The sequence below is a fragment of the Colobus angolensis genome, unplaced genomic scaffold, assembly GCF_000951035.1.
Source record: "Colobus angolensis palliatus isolate OR3802 unplaced genomic scaffold, Cang.pa_1.0 Scaffold436, whole genome shotgun sequence".
Taxonomy (NCBI): domain Eukaryota; kingdom Metazoa; phylum Chordata; class Mammalia; order Primates; family Cercopithecidae; genus Colobus; species Colobus angolensis.
The window spans coordinates 1,526,791-1,547,532 of NW_012117777.1; positions in this window are offsets into that span (position 1 = coordinate 1,526,791).

Genomic DNA, 20,742 nt, shown 5'->3' on the forward strand with positions numbered 1-20,742 from the left:
AAAAAAAAATAGTACCAACCTCATTAGGACCATAAGAATATTAACCAAGATAATACACAGAAAGCACACACTGTAACTGTGTGGCTTATCAGAGGTCATGCCATTATTATTATAAAGAATGAGACCAGGCACAGTGGCTCATGCCTGTAATCCCAGCACTTTGGGAGGCTGAGGCAGGGAGATCAGTTGAGGTCAGGAATTTGAGACCAGCCTGGCCAACATGGTGAAACCTCGTCTCTACTAAAATACGAAAATAAGTTGGGTGTGGTGGTGGGTGCCTGTAATCCCAGCTACTCAGGAGACTGAGGCGATAACCTGGGAGGCATAGGTTGCAATGAGCTGAGATTCAGCTACTTCACTCCAGCCTGGGCAACAGGGCAAGACTCCATCTCAAAAAAAGAAAAAAAGAGTGACAGTAATCTTCTACTAAGTATAACATGGTATAGGCTGTGGAAGCAACACATGCAAAGAGAGAATAAAGAAGAGATGAATCAGATCCTCTTTATGCAGTTGGGGAATTGGGAAAGCCCTCTTTGAGGCATAGGGGCTGAACTTTGGCAAATATAAATTTTTCCAAGCAGAGAAAGATGAAATAAAATATCAGCAAAACTCTTTGGCCCAAACCACAGTGGTGGTGAACCTATTTTCTGTCCTTAGGGACAGGATAACAACTTAGTTAGGGAGCTGGTGGAAGGTACATAGTAGTGAATGTGATGGCAGATATGTAGATTTGATATATTATGAGATTTCTGTGGTTGTGGTCATTGATGGGATATGCCATAGTGATAGCACAGGATACCTATTGGTTGAGGTGGTGGTAGGGGTGCAGGCATACAGTACCTAGTGGCTGAAGTGTTGGGGGGGTGTTGATAAGGAATAAATTATTGATAAGGTGAGCTAGCATGGCAAAGATTAAATTGTAAAAGGTTTGGAGTCCATGACAGCAGGTTTGTACTTTTATGATAAACCATATAAATGATGTGTGTCTATTTTTTTTAAGAACAAGGAGTGATTTTATCTGATCCATGTTTCAGAAATATTGCACTGATTGGGAGCACATGGGGTGGATTGAAGATGAATCTTTCTATCACAGGAGCAATATTCCTGGCTTATCCTGGAATGTCCTCTAAAAAAGAACATGTTTTCTTTTTCTCACTTTTGACTTTTACTTTGAATTTTCCAAGGGTCTGTTTCATTCTAAGCCTGCAGCATAAAGTTTGCAAGTGCAGATTTGAAAATGTACAGTGTCTTTCCAAAACCAAAGGGCTTAGATTCATAAATTTATAGAAATGTAGGCTTTAATGGGACCTTAGAGACCTCTAATTCCAAATTCTCATGGAACAAGTTGGGTAACAACAGTAGTGTTTACACATTTTCCTTTGGGCCTCTGACTCTGCACACCTGTGAATCGGAAGCTCTGATATGTCTTGTAAGGCATCTGGCTGCTCAGGGCAAATCACACTCATGGATCACCCACTGTTAGATGCAATAAAGGGCATGAGAGCCCATATAGCTCAACATCTTGCTGTACCATAAGACAATACCTGGTTGAATAAGTTTGGGGAATTTTACTGTGACGGTTAATTTTCATGTACCAAATTGACTGGGCTAAGAGATGCCCAAATAGCTGATAAAACATTATTTCTGGCTGTGTCTGTTAGGGCGTTTCTGGAAAGGTTGGCATTTGAATTGTAGACTGAGTAAAGAACATCATTCTCAAAAAAAAAAAAGAAGATAGTTATTTACAAGGTGCAACCATGTGACCAATTTCAGAGAAGAGGACTTTAATGGTCATAAGTATTTTTCTTTGTTTACACACGAATATGTTTGTGTATATATATATACCAAATATTATTGTTTTATCCCCTCTCTGATTTTCTTATTATTTATCTCAGTATTTAATTTACAGGACATCAAAGGAGAAGAGTAGTAACCACTCAAAGATTTCATATACTTTTCTGGAGAACAGCTTAGCCTATTTTTGACTGAACATGAGGTAGTTGTATCATATTATGCAGAAGTATAACTCTGTTACTGTCTCTATTTGGAGATTCAGTGAGGTTTTAAGATATGTTTATAGATGCCAAATTGAAAACGGTGAACTGCAGTGGCTTTTGATGTATTAAATTTGCTCTTCCATACTATAGTTTCCAGAGTTCCCTTTCTACTACTTTCCAGTTAAATTGAGCTTCAAGGGATGTTCTCTTGCAAAAGTCAAATATTGGAAGGAAGCAGTCATTTTGTAGCATGCATATACCTTCTAGTTATTCAATAAAACAATAAACTAGTTTCCACTTTAAAGAGATTTTTGCAGATGTGATTAAAGTATATGATCAATTAACTATAAGTAAATCAGTTGCACAGTCTTTAAAAGAGGGTTTAGGCCTTCTCTGAGTTAAGAGAACACTGCCTGTAAACAATACATTTTAGATTGAGATGCCATCCCCTTCTTGGTTGTCTGCTCTAAAGATTTCAGATATATATATATATATATCTCCTCACATATTTACCCCAAAATATATATGTTTGGGTAAATATGCAGAGATAGATAGATATATCCATCCAACTAATTCTGCTTCTCCAATCAAACCCTAACTAATATAAGCATCATTAAGAAAAATTTCTAGTCAAGAGATATCTTCGTTATATATATAACAAAGGCAATAGCATTAACAACAACATACAGCCTGTTAACCCATCAGCTATTTTTTAATAAATGCATCTTTCAATATCATAGTTTCAAATCCTAGATGGAATTTATCTAAGTTTCAACATATATTTAACACACTGCTTGTTTCTTACAAAATATCATCCACCATTAATCAGAAAGATAATTATTTTCAGTTATTGTTTAAATTCTAATAGTGCAGGTTTATTGTTTCATTTCATACTTTAGGAGGGAATTGTCAATTTATGTATCGAACACTATAAATAACGTAATAGAGCTAAATAGTAATTTGATTATAAACTTGTATTTCCATTTTCTGCAGGCATGGTAACTACAAACCACGCTTTCAAGGTCCTTATGACATTATCAATCTATTAATTATCTTATTTTATTTGACTCCACTGTACAGACTCTGCAGGAAGTATTTGATCCAGGACGATTTAGTGACCTCTCTCAAATGGCTAAGATGGGAATCAGGGAAAAAAAAATGCAGCAAGCTACATAGTAAGAGGGTATATTAACCTTAACTGCTTTGACATCAAGATACTGCTCTTTGGTTTCATGGTTTAAGGGATAAATGAAATAAGAAAACAAGATAAAATAGTTGACTAACTCACATTGAAATAAATTTTGTTTTAAGCCCTTTTTGATTAAAGAAGTGCATTATCTCACACTTTACAAAGAAACATAATTTCAAAAAATAACATAAAGGAAATCCGTAAAGTTAATATTAAATCCAAATACTCAATCATTCAGCTCAACTTCAGCCAATTAGCTATTTTCAGAATTAGGACCAGAACTCAGGACTAACTAGCCAGTTTTTGGGCTACAATACAATGTTGGCTTTCCTTTTACTAGGGCATCTAGCTGATGTGCCTACCTTCTAGCTGCTGTTACAGGTTCTGAGAGTGTGAAATGACTGGCCTGTGTCCTGTGCGAGCACTAACTCTAGTTGATTTTCTAAGACCAATCCCTTACAGCTGTATGAATAAGTATGTCATAGTAAAGATCCGCATTAGTTAGTTTGCAGCAGACCTCCAAATTCCCGAAGTAGGGAGGAGCTTCCCTCATCCATCCTTGTTGCTCTTTTTAGACCAGATTGGAAAGTCTCTGCATTTCTTGTTTGTTCCCCTCTCTGATACAAGACACACGCGCACACACACGTGTTCTAGATAAAATCCCAAGGTTCTCCTTGCATTACACTGGACTCCAACTGAACTCTGGTGCCGTACCAAAAGAAGAATCATGTTACCTTCTTCCAGATCTGCAGGGAAAATATACCTAAAAACAGTATTCATAAATTTGGAAACAGAAAAATACTATGATTATATCATCTAACCTACTAAATAATTACTAAATATATCCAAGAGTAAAATGTTTGCTTCTTCAAATGAGTTTAAAAATGCAATAATTTAAGCATATGGATATTTATCACAATTTAGATTGGTGATATATATATACACACACATACAGACACACACATACAGCTGATTTTCATTATTCATGGTAATTGTCACTATGAACACTAAATAAAGTCTATAAAGTCACTATGAACACTAAATACTAAATTTTTGTTCCTAGGAGAAATTGTATGTATATATATCTGCATACATATACATGTATCTATATATATCTGCATACATATACATGTATCTATATATATCTGCATACATATACATGTGTGTATATAGCTGCATACATATACATGTATGTATATAGCTGCATACATATACATACAGATATGTATATATATCTGCATACACATACATGTATGTATCTATATATATCTGCATACATATACATGTATGTATCTATATATATCTGCATACATATACATGTATGTATACATACACTCATTTTTCAGAGATTATAATCTTAAATCTTAAAAACAACAAATCCTGGCTGGGCACAGTGGCTCATGCCTGTAATGCCCGCACTTTGGGAGGCTGAGGCGGGCAGATCACATGATGTCAGCAGTTCGAGACCAGCCTGGCCAACATGGTGAAAACCCGTCTCTACTAAAAATACAAAAGTAGCCAGGCGGGGTGGTGCATGTGTGTGATCCTAGCTATTCAGGAGGCTGAACCTGGGAGGCGGAGGTTGCAGTGAGCCGAGATTGCGCTATTGCACTCCAGCCTGGGCAACAAGAACAGCAAAACTCTGCCTCAAAAAAAAATAAATAAATAAAAAGAAATTGGAATAGTTTATTTATTTTACAAAGGAGAAAACAAGATTCAAAAGCGTGAAGTGACTTGCATAAAACCATGCCCCCTAACAGGTATCAGAGTGGGGATCTAAACACTGACCAACTGGTTCAAGACCAGAGCTTTGTGCACTACACTGCACCACCCCCGACCTTCTCCATTCTCTTTTCATCTTTATATGAGAGCTGAGACAAGAAGGCCTTGTTCCTCCTTAGCTGGAACTTGCCCAATAGCTGACTCAAATGTTTCACTATTTCTGTGCATGTCCACAAATGACTTCAAAAGCACTGCTAGTATTGATTTTGACATTATAAACAAAGTTTAGCAAATAGGCAAATTCACAAATATAGAATCTGCATATAATGAGGATCAGTTGTATATATATATATGGTCAGTAAACACAAGTCAGTAAATTCACATTAGTAAAATATCATGCTTTGAAAGATATAAATAGATAGCAATTTCAAAATTTATCATAGATATGGGATTACGAATAAATGTGTTAACTATCTGATATTGTCTAAAATGAAAATATACTAATTGTAAAATAATACTTTGCTAGAATAACCAATTTTGATTCTCTGCTCTAGAGAATAACTTAAACATCATTAGAAGAATCCAGAACTCACTTTGGGAGGCCGAGACGGGTGGATCACGAGGTCAGGAGATCGAGACCATCCTGGCTAACACGGTGAAACCCCGTCTCTACTAAAAAACACAAAAAAACTAGCCGGGGGAGGTGGCGGGCACCTGTAGTCCTAGCTACTCCGGAGGCTGAGGCAGGAGAATGGCGTAAACCCGGGAGGCAGAGCTTGCAGTGAGCTGAGATCCGGCCACTGCACTCCAGCATGGGCGACAGAGTGAGACTCCGTCTCAAAAAAAAAAAGAAGAATCCAGATCTTCAAAATGCATTTTTTTAAACTAAATAAAAACTGACATTTAATTATCCACTTTGGAGTATTTATATTAAATCACATAGTATGGATAATCAAAAGTTGTTAACTTCATTGTAAACCAAAGGAACTAAAACATTAAATGAAGACATTATTATTATTTTAAGTGAATATTTTTATTTTCAGAAGCATAGATTTCTCTGTACCTTTCTGTTATCTTGTTTGAGTGGTTTAATTTTTATTAATGTGTGTGTGTGTGTGTGTGTGTGTGTGTATGTGTGTGTGTGTTTCACTACCAAGGAAAGGCAGAATTTAGAAGCGAAAGAGGAAAATGAATAAGAAAGAAACAAAAATTTCACAGTGATATTTCAACAGTACATTTAATTTTTATTCTAATGTTCTCAGCAATATGTGGAAATGACTGCCTTTTATAAAAGCAATTTTCTTTCTGGCTTGATGAAAGTAAAAAATCCCTGTATGTTCAAACTCATTTCAAACTTCAAAGGACAGAACAGCCTTGGCGTTAGCGTGGTTCTTGCAAGCAGTTGGGTAAATTGACTACATAATGAGTCCTTGGCTGTTCCTAACCAAAACTTTGTTGGACAGGTTCATTTACAATCCTCAAACAGAATGACCTTCCATCTGGCTTAATGGCCCCTGGATTGTTGCAAATGCGACCTGACATTTCCTTATGGGTGAGTTATTAAATTATATCACAAAACACAATAACATAATTTGGTTTCAAAGCCTAAGTGAAAGTGATAGTCCAGCAGATTAAGATGTAAAATTCCTTTGCAAAATTAAGTTATTTATAATCTGATGCATACCTCCTTGTTTTATCTGCCATATAATATAATTACTTTCCACAGTACAGTAGCTGCATATACTGACAATGCTGACAGAACAGAAATGGCATTTGAAGAGGAGAAAAGAACTTCAGTGGTCAGGTAACTGACTTTTATAGTTATATTTCTAAACTGAAATCACTTGCAATTTTTGCTTTTCTTTCCTTAATGGAATTGATCCATTAAGCAGTGCTTCTCTCTTTTGCCTAATAGTATTAGACATACTTAACTCTATGAGCTACAGTTTCTTAATTCATCCTGAAATATCTACTTTGACATGACTAATACCAATATATTTTTAAATTTAGGGTTTTATCTATTTAGTTGCTTCTATCAGTTGTGGTTTAGTGAAAAATAAACCAATGTCTCATATGTTACTGTATCAGATATTGGAATTACTAACTGTGACTCTTTAATGGTTTGGATAAATTTCAAAGACCAATAAAGCTAAAAGAACAACATATTTCTAAAATCATTCATACATTATGCAAAATTTCCTTTAGTTAGATGTTTTACCATTAAGAAAAGAAAGATTTGAAGGTAAGATTTGCCTACAGCGACAACTAGAATTTTCATTCTAACAGATTCTTCTGGTGTATTTCACAGTGGGAAAACTCTGCTCTGCTTGTGTTGAGTCTCTTTTGTAGTATTTCTAACTTTCCAAAGCATTTACCCTTATTCTGTTCACTCACAGGTGCTGCTTATCTATCATCAACACAGTTTTAGTTGAATATTCATTCAAGCAAATTTTTTGAGCACCTACTAATCGGACACTGTGCTAGGTTTTATAAAAATAAAGATAGCAATAGAAATAATGACAATATTAATTGAAATGTGGTATAATACAAGATCCAGTAGGGTAGAGATCTATCTTAATTCATATATGTGTTCTAAGTGACTAAGATGCACCTGAAACATAAGAGGAGCTCAGTAAACATTTGTGGAATAGCACTTAATGTGTGTTTCACTTGCATATTCTCATTGAACCTTCAAGATGTCCTTACTGGTAGATACCATTTTCTTCTTATTCCATATGAGGAAATAAATGCAAAATGTTAAATCACTCTTCCAACTTCTTGGCTGATTAATAGCCAATCATGTATTGAAGCCAGAGTCTGATTCCAGAGACTGTTCTTTGAGCAATTATCTTATTGCCTCTTCCTGCCCTCAGGAAGCACACTCACAAGTTTATTCCGATGAAGACATCCAAAATTAAGTTTAGTAGATGATCTTTGCACATTTATGAGGGCATTTTTACACTCAGCTCTAATCTAGATCCATAATGGCACTGTATAAATTACAGGAAGTTTCAACTCCTTGCCAAAACCAATTTGAATCAATGGGAGTAACTTCACTTCAAGGAATATCATTCCTACATCACTGACTTTATGAACAGTCAATTCCTTGCACATTCTATCTTCCAAACTACATCACTTACAGTTTTAATGCTAAGATTAAAGCTGATTTCCTGCACTAGCATTTCCTCATTTAACAGTATTTACCAGTTCATGCACCTCTTAATTTAATTGGACTGTCTATGTAAATCCAAATAACATTACATCAGAAGGAAAACATGAAACTTATGTGAAGTCATGAAATCCTACAAAATGAATATTTTTCTTCTTTTTAAATTGTTGAATAACAGCATTTCTACTGATTATTTTTCTCCACTACTCAAAATATAAAAAATACACATACACTCTGTCACACATGTGTATTATTGTTTTGTTTTGGAAGGGTTAGAGAATTGAACTAGTGACCATAATATTTTTAAGGTCATCACATACCCTAAATAAATACAGAAACCAGGTCTTCTCCACACTGTTAACATTTGCACATGGTTCCTTCTTGAGAGTTAAAGGAACCCAGAGAGTGCTCAGTAAATGCCAGTTATTTCTACATCATGGCATTCAAAGCTTGAAACTTACTTTCCAAACTAAAGCAAAGATTTTCTTTGTAACTCTTTTTTTTTTTTCTTTTTTTTTTTTGAGACAGTCTGGCTCTGTGGTCCGGGCTGGAGAGCAGTGGCCGGATCTCAGCTCACTGCAAGTTCTGCCTCTGGGGTTTACGACATTCTCCTGGCTCAGCCGCCATCTCGCCTGGCTAGGTTTTTTTTGTATTTTTTAGTAGACACGGGGTTTCACCATGTTAGCCAGGATGGTCTCAATCTCCTGACCCCGTGATCCGCCCGTCTCGGCCTCCCAAAGTGCTGGGATTACAGGCTTTAGCCACCGCGCCCGGCCTTTTTTTTCTTTTGTTTTGAGAGGGAGTCTTGCTCTGTCGCCCAGGCTGGAATGCGGTGGCGCAATCTCTGCTCACTGCAAGCTCCGCCTCCCGGGTTCACTCCGTTCTCCTGCCCCAGCCTCCCGAGTAGCTGGGACTACAGGCACGCACCCTCACGCCCAGGTAATTTTTTGTATTTTTAGTAGAGACGGGGTTTAACCGTGTTAGCCAGGATGGTCTCCATCTCCTGACCTCTCTAATACCCTGTTTACCAAATGAATGTAAATTCTCCATGTGCTGCATTCCCTTATTCACATTGACCCCTAAACAGAAGTTACCTTACACTGTCTTATACTGTAGTTCTTAATCTCAACTTAGTTTACCTTCTAGGTTATAACTAACCAAGTGTAAAGGAAATAAAAAGTTGAATTGAAAGATAAAAATAAAAAATACAAACTTTCAATATAAGCTTCATCAGGTTCAAGACATTTTTGTAAGCAATGCAACCAGCTATTTAATCCATCCCTAAAGAACTGAGAGTCTTGGTAATTTAACCATGTCAATGTGGTCATTTTACATTATGACTTAAAAAAAAATGGGTGCCCTCTACAGTAGTTTTTAAGATTAGGAAACAAAAATAATTCAGAAGGTGCCAAATTAGGACTGAAAGGTGGGTGCCAAATGACTTTCAAAAACAAACAAAACAAAAACCCTCTCGCAAAATTGTTCTTGTTTGATGAGAAGAATGAACAGAAACTTTGTAATGGTGGATAAAAACTCTGTTGAAGCTTTCCTGGCTTTTTTTCTGTTAAAGATTTAACCAACTTTCTTCAAATACTATCATAATAAGCAAATGTCAATATGCTTGAGCCCTCCAGAAAGTCAACAAGTAAAATACATTAAGGGTACCAACACACTATTATTATGAGCTTTGATCTTGACCAGTTCACTTTTGCTTTGACTGGACCAGTTTCACCTCTTGGTTGCCATTGTTTTGATTGTGCTTTGTCTGCAGGATTACACTGGTAAAGCCATGTTTTATCTTTTGTTACAATTCTTCATAGAAATACTTCAGGATATTTATCTCATTGTGTAAAATTTCCATTGACAACTGTTCTTGTCTGAATTTGATCTGGGTGCAATGGTTTGTGCAGTCACCAAATGGAAAGTTTGCTCAACTTTAATTTTTCAGTTGAAATTGTTAAGCTGAACCAACTGAGGTACCTGTGGCATCGACTACTGCTTGTATTTTTATTCATCACTTATCTTCAGTTAGGGCACAAACAAGGTAAATTTTTTCCTCACAGATTGGTGTGGATGGTTTGCCTCTGCAGGTTTCATCTTCACCATCATTTTGTCCCTTCTCAAAACAAGTTATTCATTTGTAAATTACTATTTTATTTGAAGAAATTTGACCCCATAAAGTTTTCATAAATCATCAGTGATTTCACCATTTTTCCATCTAAGCTTCACCATAAATGTGATGTTTGCTATTGCCTCAATTTTAGCAGAATTCATGTTGCTCTAATAGGAACTCTTTTCAAACTTATGTCTTATCTTTCTTAGTGCCTCAAGCTAGGTCCTATGCAGACATGTCATAACAAGTTAGTTCAAGTTTATTTTGGTGGAAAAAAATTTGAAATGTATGCATAATTTTTCTACAATATGCATCTTCCATGAACTTTTGAGGCTCCTATGTGCTCTGCTCCCCTCATCACACTCTCACTCTCGCATGCGTACATATACATGTGGTATACTAGGGAACTGGCTCTCCACAGGAAAAAAAAAAAAAAAAAAAACAAGGAAAGACAGAAAGAGTAGTGATTGTGTGTGTGTGTTGTGTGTTTGACTATTTTAGTGATTTGACTATTTTAGTGCTGTAAATACTCTTCCCTGGACAATTTCAAGCTACCAGTAGTTTAACAACTACCTTGCAAAATTTCTTAATGTTTTAACAATTGGTTCTTGCTCATTTTAAGAGGTAGCTTATATAAACATATTTACACTAGCATAGTTCTATGTACACAATAAATAACCAATAATAAGCAACAAAGGAGATCAGCATGAAAGAGTGTAGCACAGGAAGGTAGGAAACAGGAACCTATAAAGGAAAACCTTAATTTTTCCTGTTTTCTACAGTACTAATAAAGCAAGGCAGCATAATAATATTCTTCTTTTCCATTATTCTTGAATTATTGGTGAAGCCTATTCTTGGTCTTCACAGCCCTTCTCGCTCTCTCTCTCCCTCTCTCTCTCTCTCTGTTACAAACACACACACTTTGCCAATGACCTTTCTTCTTTCTTTGGTTCCTCTTATCCAATAGTTAAAAATTAACTCAGCTAGAGGAAAAAAATCTATAGTAGTAGAATTTAAATAATAGAGCACTAGCATCCTACACAATTCATAATGCCCCCTTCAGCAGTCCATTCTACAGGGCTCTTATTCATCCAGGCTAGAACATTCAAGTCTTATGAGTTTACACATTTGACCTCTTCAGGAGAATAACCAATGTGTTGCTCTCCACTGGCCATTACCCTGCCTTTGTCATCTTCATAGCTAATGGTCCTTTAGGGGATTCTTGAAATGAAGTTACTAAAATCTCAGTCTGTCTTTGCTTAGGTTCTTGCCATTGGGCACATAGAAGTTACTCAGGAACATGATATTCAATTCTATCTGAATCAGCCTGCTAGCTAGAAGGCAGCTTTAACATATATTTAGTTATTCGGTTGCTTTATAAAATTGCACCCATTATAAAAATGCCCAGGGAATAAACCAAAGAATTAGCACATTAATTACAAGTAAAGCATTATAGAACAACAGTGATTAACAACTCTAGTTTTTAGAGCTATCATTCATGCTAGACCACTAACAGAAAAATAACAAGAATGGGAGAAGGCAATATAACTACTGAATGCCAATCTACCCATTTATCTATCTATCCAACTACCTACATATCGCCCTAGCTAAGATTTGTAGTCAGTCCCCTGGAGTTTTCTGTCTTGATTCTGCTACCTTCTACCATTGAAAAAATATGCAATTCAATTAAATTCACCACTTTCTATATTTTTATCTCTAAGAACGATATCTGTTGTACCAGTGGTAGTGTTTCTAATTTCCGGCTTTATATTGTTCCCAGTATTTGTTTCAGTCTTCATTTCCTCTGACTTGCAACAAAAATGGCATACTTTGGAAATCATGCAAAATTATCTATTTCCATTGAGATGGAAATAGCCTAAACCTGCAGCATAATACATTTAGTCTAGGGAAATAGGTGAGCTTGATAACAGCGACATTTTCAAAATGAAGTAAGTATTTTTTTCACATATTATACGTTTTTCATTGCATGTCATTTTAAATATCAACATTTTCCTGATCTTTCTTCTAGTCTCTCTATAAAGATATTTCTTCCAGGACTATATATTATCCGCTCCTCAACGTGACCTCCCTGACTAGCATCCTACAGTCAGTATTGATGTTTTTATCGTTATTTATTTATTTATTTATTTATTTTTTTTGAGACAGAGTCTCACTCTGTTGCCCAGACTGAAGTGCAGAGGCATGATTTTGGTTCATGCAACCTCTGCCTCCCAGGTTCAAGCAATTCTCATTTCTCAGCCTCCCAAATAGCTGAGACTGCAGGTATATGCCACCACACCCAGCTAATTTTTGTATTTTTAGTGGAGACAGGGTTTCACCATGTTGGACAAGCTGGTCTCAAACTTCTGACCTCAAGTGATGCTCCTCACCTTGGCCTCCCAGAGTGCTGGGATTACAGAATTGAGCCACTGTGACTGGCCTATGATTTTATTTTTCAATAGTTACCACAATGTGTTATTATTTTATTTCATTGTTTCACGTTTTTGTTGCTTTTAGTATTTCTTGCACACTAGAATATAAACCTCCTATTGGCAATATTAGTGCGATTTGACCACCTTTATATCCCTAGAACCTAACATCATATCTGGCACAATAGACACCCACTGACTGAATGAATGAGAGGCAGACATAACACATGAAATTAGGAAAGACCTAATAAATAATAGTTTTACAATGGAAGCAGAAAGCTCCTTTGTTTTTGTGGAAGCAGAGAGTACATCATTCTATGCATAGGTCATACTGACACACACAAATAAATTAATGGATCAGATAAGAAACATCCCAACCCACCTGTTTTCCTCAAAATCTTAAGTTTTCAAGTAAATAGAATCTCTGGGTCATTGTCTCAATTTAATTCTTATACATGATTTTTTTAAAAATTTCATGATTCTCTATTTAGGCACCACAATATTTCTATAAAAATTTTGTAAGGGTGCTTTTGTAGCCCTAACATAATTTGCAGCACCTACACATCTTCAAACCTTGAACAACAATAAAAAGTTATTTTGTATTTAGATTCACACTAAATTTAGGAAAGGTTAAAATATTAAATCAACCAACAATTTACTGAAATCCAGTATTCCTTTTCTTGAGATTAAATGGCCTCCTTGTTTTGAGGGTAGGGGAAGACAAAAAAAAAAAAAAAAAACGAAAGAAAGAAAAAGAAAAAGAAAGAAAGAAAAGAATAAAAAAGCCCGCTTGACTTCCGCTCGCACATTTTCAAGTGAAAAAGATATCTCAGTCACTTCTAACACATCTTAATTGCTTCATTATATTTTTATAGAGCACCTGAATTGCTTGGAAGAAGCTTAATTAAAACGGTGCTTGTTTTATAGTTAACAGAAATGCAAAAAGCACATATCTTGCAGCACAATCAATCATATTTTTTCTTTGCTGCAGTCTCAAAGACAGTATAGACTGAGCAGATTAATAAGGCACTGAAACATTTGAGCACCATCAGAATTTTGATGTGTGCATCTTCTTCTTGGACCCAAGCCTCTCATAAACTTTAATATAATCTTTCCTTCAATCTACGGCATCACTTAATGAATCACTGGCCTTAATATATTTTGTGGTCTGACTGTACATTTGCCAATTCTGAGCATTATGGGAGAAAGGAAATTTTCAGTACAGCAGCAGTTATCATTAGGCACAAATTCACATTGTACTTATGGTTGGTTTCACTATTATTTTCAGTAAAAATTATTGGAAACTACAAGATATAGTTTGGAGGCATAATTCAGTGCCAGTCTTCTGTGTGGCTTTGACTAACACTTTATCTGTGTTTATATCCCTTTCTAAACAAAATGAACTTCTTTCCTGGAGACAGGTGATATAATAAACATTTTGTGTGTTTCCAACTAAAGATTGTTGAAGGTAGAGAGGATAGAAGTATAGAATTTAAGATAATTTATATAGAACAAAAGCCCTTGCAACACCTGAGAGTAGCACCTGCAGGGCAATTCCTAGAACTTTCCAAAATGACTAAGCAGCTCACCATAGGACTCTTGCAACAATGTTGTTCTGATTTGTCACTGACATTTTTCTTCTTATAATCACAATTGTGTTAGAATTTCTGAGCTCTTTAAAGTCTACACTAGAATCTGCTTTGTTTCTCCTCTGGGAGTGGAAAATTTGGATCTTCTTTGAAGCACCCATTACCTTGACTTTTTTGATTATTTACCCAAACTTATAATAAAGGATTCATTCGTCATGCACTCAATAAATATTATTTTGTACTATGTTACTAACACAGATGAAGTCAGATTTTATTGCTTTTGACATCAGGGTCTAATTATTGGACATAGATATGAGATATAGAACATAGGCTAACATCTAAACAATGTGATCCTCAGAGCAAGAATGAGAATTTAAACACTAAAATATGTATATTTTGGAGGAAACACTCATAAAGAAAATTTCTTAACAGTACAATATTGTGTTAAATTTTCTGCATGAATAAAGTAATCTAGCTCTGATTTAATACAAATGCTAGTACACAAGGAGACTCATAGAGTAACATGAATGTCACAGGTAAACAGTTAACAATTCTCCTTTACTGGAAGTAGTTTTTAATTATAAAATATAATAGAACTGATACTCCTACCTTTCTCCCTACTACCAAAAAAAAAAAATGCACACACATGTACACACACACACAGACACACACAGACATTCAGAAGAAATTTCAGTTATATAGACAACAAAGAAAAAAGGAGAATACCATAAGCTTAGGGTTCAAAACCTCTGGATCCTTTTACTATACAGAATAACCTATCATAATAAAAAAATTACTTCTAGTTGGATAAATAACAGTATGGGATAGACTATTTACCCTACGCATTTAAGAGAGTGAAGCTGGTGTAGTAAGTTGAATGGTAGCTGTATTAGTCTGTTTTCACACTGTTGAAAATAACTGTATGAGACTGGGCAATTTCTAAACAAAAGAGGTTTAATTGACTCACAGTTCCACCTGGCTGGGGAAGCCTCAGCAAACTTATAATCATGGCAGAAGGTGAAGGAGAAGTAAGTACCTTCTTCACAAGGCAGCAGGAAAAAGAGGGCACAAGGGAAACTGCCACATGTAAAGCATCAGATCTCATGAGTACTCCCTCTCTATCATGAGAACGTCATGGGGGAAACTGCCCCCATCAGCCAATCACCTCCCACCAGATTCCTCCCTTGACAGGTAGGGATTATAATTTAAGATGAGATATGGGTGAGGACACAGAGCCAAACCATATTATTCTGCACCTGGCCCCTCCCAAATTTCATGTGCTTTCCACATTTCAAAACCAATCACGCCTTCCTGACAGTCCCCCAAAGTGTTAACTCATTTCAACATTAACTGGAATGAGCATCAAAAGTCCAAATCTAAAGTCTCATCTGAGACAAGGCAAGTCCCTTCCACCTACGATCCTGTAAAATCAAAAACAAGTTAGTTACTTCCAAGATACAACAGGGGTACAGGCACTAGGTAAATGTTTCCATTCCAAATGGGAGATATTGGCCAAGTCCAAAACCTGGCTGGGCAGTCATTAAATCTTAAAACTCCAAAATCTCCTTTTATTCCATGTCTCACATCCAGGCCATGCTGATGCAAGAGGTAGGCTCCCACAGCCTTGGGCAACTATGCCAATGTGGTCTGGCAGGGTACGGACCCCATGGCTGTTTTCACAAGCTGGCATTGAGTGCCTGTGGCTTTTCCAGGCACACATTGCAAGTTGTCAATGGGTCTACCATTCTGGGGTCTGAAGGCTAGTGGCACTCTTCTCACAGATCCACTAGGCAATGCCCCAGTGGGGCCTATAACCCCACATTTCCCCTCTGCACTGCCCTAGTAGAGGTTCTCCACAAGAGCTGTGCCCCTGCAGCAGACCTCTGCTGGACATCCAGGAAAGTCCATATATCCTCTAAAATCTAGGCTAAGGTTCCCAAAGCTCAACTCTTGTCTTCTGCACACCCATAGGCTTAACACCACTTGGAAGCTGCCAAGACTTGGAGCTTGAACCCTCTGAAGCAATGGCCTGTGCCGTACATTTGCCCCTTTTAGCTATGGCTGGAGCAGGGGCAGCTGGAATGTGGAGCACCAAGTCCTGAGGCTGCACAGAGCAGCAGGACACTGGGCCAGCCCATGAAACCATTTTTCCCTCCTAGGCCTCTGGGTCTGTGATGGGAGGGGCTGCTGCAAATTTTTCGTACATGCCCTGGAGACATTTTCCCCATAGTCTTGGCTATTAACATTCAGCTCCTCATTACTTATGCAATTTCTACAGCCAGCTTGAATTTCTCCCCAGAAGATGGGTTTTTCTTTTCTACCTCATGGTCAGGCTGCAAATTTTCCAAACTTCTATGCTCTGCTTCTCTTTTAAATATAAGTTCTAACATCAAATAATCTCTTTGAATGCATATGACTGTACACTTTTAGAAAAAGGCAACACACATCTTGAGTGCTTGACTGCTTAGAAATTTCTTCTGCTGGATACCCTAAATCATCTCTCTCAAGTTCAATGTTCCACAGAACTCTAGAGCATGAACAAAATGCTGCCAATCTTTTTGCTAAAGCCTAACAAGATTGATTTTTACTCCCGTTCCCAATAAGTTCCTCATCTCCATTTGAGACCACCTCAGCCTGGACTTCATTATTCAAATCACTATCAGCATTTTGGTCAAAACCATTCAACAAATCTCTAGAAAGTTCCACACTTTCCCACATCTTCCTGTCATCTGAGCCTTTCAGACTATTCCAGCCTCTCTCCATTACCCAGTTCCAAAGTTGCTTCCACATTTTCAAGTATCTTTATAGCAGTGTCCCATTCCCAGTACCAATTTCCTGTACTAGTCTGTTTTCACACTACTGTAAAGAACTGGGTAATATATAAACAAAAGTCTCACTACCTGAGACTGGGTAATATATAAACAAAAAAGGTTTAATTGATTCACCATTCTGCATTTCTGGGGAGGTGTCAGGAAACTTGCAATCATGGCAGAAGGCAAAAGAAGAGCAGATACCTTTTTCACAAGGCAGCAGGAGAGAGGACAGGGGAAATTGCCACTTCTAAAGCACCAGATCTCATGAGAACTCCCTATCATGAGAACAGCATAGGGGAACTGCCCTCATTAGCAAATCACCTCCCACCAGGTCCCTCTCTCAAAACGTGAGGATTACAATTGAGGTGCAATTTGGATGGGGACACAGAGCCAAAGCATGTCAGTAGCTAGAAAGATTAACACCTCTATCTGTGAATATGACCTCATTTTTTAAAAAGAGGCTTTGTTGATGTAATTAACTGAAGGATCTGTAGATGAGATGATCCTGGATATCTGGGCAAGCTCCAAATATAATGGTAAATGTCTGAATAAGAGACAAACAAAGGAGAGATAGGGAGAAAAAGGAGAAGGCCATGTGAAGGCAAAGGAGTGAGAGATTAGAGTTAAGCAGCCACAAGCCAACATGGCTGGTGGTGCCTGACACCACCAGAAGCTGTAAAAGATAAGATGGAATTTTGTCCTAGAGATTTCAGAAGTATAGCCTGGATGTCACCTTGATTTCAGACATTTAGCCTCCAGAATTGTAAGAAAATAAAAATAAATTTCCTTTGTTTATAAGCCACAAGGTTTGTGGTAATTTGTTACAGTAGTCCTAGGAAACTATAAAAACTAGTAAATATTTTACCTTTTCATGTGACACACTGTGCAATAAAATGAATCTGTATAAGCAAATAATGTAATTTGATTGCTCAGACTCTAAATTTGCTTAGAGAGTTTTAGTAACATGCCAAGAAACATTAACCTCATACAAAATAAGATCATGTTTCCCAGGTGTTTTGCCTTTTAATTATTTTTCTTTTATAGTAAACACCTTTCAGTGTTATCCAGCTAAACCTGTGATTTTCTTTCTGCAAAGTTATTGACTTTGCTATCCAACTTAGAAGTCTATCTGCAGTCCAGATCAGTATTATCCAGTTGCATTTTCTACTACTCCATTTGGTTTCTGCTTTAGCTTTGAAGCTCCTGCTCAACACCATCATTTCTGTTCTTTATTCATTGAAAAGTGTTTTCATGACTGTTCTGCTCTTGTTTCTTCACATTCTTTCTTTGACTTTGTTTACTCCTTTTGATGAGCCAGTTGTCATTTTACCTTTCTTACCCAACATCACAACCTATTTTGTTTTTGTTTTAAATGTCCTTGAGAGTACTAAGCACAATGTGCAACATTTACTTTGGTTTTTTATTGTAAAACTTTTTACACAAAGATATTTTCTTCACTGGGCTCTTGCATTACTATGATCATATATGCTTATTTCATGTTGCACAATCATTTATCAACTTTTATTTATTTTTTCTGTTAATTACCTTTAAATGGGGAAAAATAGCTATAGAAAGCATAGATGCTTTATCTTTGCCTCCAAATAGCTTGAGTGGGTTTTTTTTTAATTTTCAACTTTTATTTTAGGTTCAGAGTACACATGCAGGATGTGCAGGTTTGTTATTTAGGTAAACGTTTGCCATGGTGGTTTACTGTACAGATCATTTCATCACCTATGTATTAAGCACAGCATCTATTAGCTATTTTTCCTGATGCTTTCCTCCTCTCACCCCCCTTGTTCCCTCCAATGTGTCCATGTGTTCTCATAATTCAGTTCCTAATTATTAATATAACTGAGAATATTAGAAATTTGATTTTCTCTTCTTGCTTTTGTTTGCTGAGGTTAATGGCTTCCAGTTCCATCTATGAACCTGCAAAGGACAGGATTTTGTTTCTTTTTATGACGCATAGTATTCCATGGTGTATACCCACCACATTTTCTTTATCCAGTCTGTCATTGATGGACATTCAGGTTGATTCTATGTCTTGGTTATTGTGAATATTGCTGCAATGAACATACGTGTACATGTATCTTTATAACAGAATAATTTATATTCCTTTGGGCATATACCCAGTAATGGGATTGCTGGGTCAAACATTGTTTCTGCTTCTAAGTCTTTGAGGAATCACTACACAGTCTTCCACAATGGTTGAACTAACTTACACTCCCATCAACAGTGTAAAAGTGTTCCATAACCTTGCCAGCATCTGTCGTTTTTACACTTTTGAATAATAGCCATTCTGACTGGTGTAAGATGGTATCCCATCGTTGTTTTGATTTTCATTTCTCTAATGATCAGTGATGTTGAGCTTTTTTTTATATATTTGTTGGCCACATGTATGTCCTCTTTTAAGAAGTGTCTGTTCATGGTCTTTGCCTACTTTTTAATGGGGTTGTTTGGTTTTCTTGTAAATTTGTTGAATTCCTTGTAGATGCTAGATACTAAACCTTTGTCAGATGGATAGACTACAAAAATTTTCTCCCATTTTGTAGGTTGTCTGTTTACTCTAATGGTAGTTTCTTTTGTTGTGCAGAAGCTCTTTCATTTCATTAGATCCCATTTGTCAATTTTTGCTTTTGTTACAATTGCTTTTGGCATCTCTGTCATGAAATCATGAAATCTTTGTTCATGCTTATGTCCTGAATGGTATGGCCTAGGTTTTCTTCTGTGGTTTATATAGTTTGGGGTTTTACATTTAAGTATTTAATCCATCTTGAGTTGATTTTTGTATGGTGGAAGGGAGAGGTCCAGTTTCAATTTTCTGCATATGGCTAGCCAGTTCTCCCAGCACCATTTATTAAATAGGGAATCCTTTCCCCATTGCTTGTTTTCATCAGTTTGTTGAAGATCAGAGTGTTGTCGGGGTATGATCTTATTTCTGGGTTCTACTCTGTTCTATTAGTCTATGTGTCTATTCTTGTATGAGTACCATGCTGTTTTGGTTACTGTAGCCTTGTATTATGGTTTGAGGTTAGGTAGAATGAGAACTCCAGCTTTGTTCTTTTGGCTTAGGATTGTTTTGGCTATTTAGGATCTTTTTTGCTTCCATATAAATTTTAAAATAGTTTTTTTTTTTAATTATGTGAACAATGTCAGTGGTAGTTTAATGGGAACAGCATTGAATCTATAAATCGCTTTGGGCAGTGTGGCCATTTTTACAATATTGATTCTTCATATCCATGATCATGGAATGTTTTTACATTTCTTTGTATCATCTCCAAATTCTTTGAACAGTGGTTTGTAGTTCTCCTTGAAGAGGTCCTTCACTTCCCTTGTTAGCTGTATTCCTAGATACTTTATTATTTTAACGCCAATTGTGAATGAGAGTTTATTTGATTTGGCTCTCAGCTTGCCTGTTGTTGGTGTACAAAAATGCTAGTGATTGGCCGGGCATGGTGGATCAAGCCTGTAATCCCAGCACTTTGGGAGGCCGAGGCGGGTGGATCATGAGGTCAGGAGATCGAGACCATCCTGGCGAACACGGTGAAACCCCCTCTCTACTAAAAAATACAAAAAACTAGCCGGGCGAGGTGGCGGCGCCTGTAGTCCCAGCTGCTCGGGAGGCTGAGGCAGGAGAATGGCGTGAATCCAGGAGGCGGAGCTTGCAGTGAGCTGGGATCTGGCCACTGCACTCCAGCCTGGGCGGCAGAGCGAGACTCCG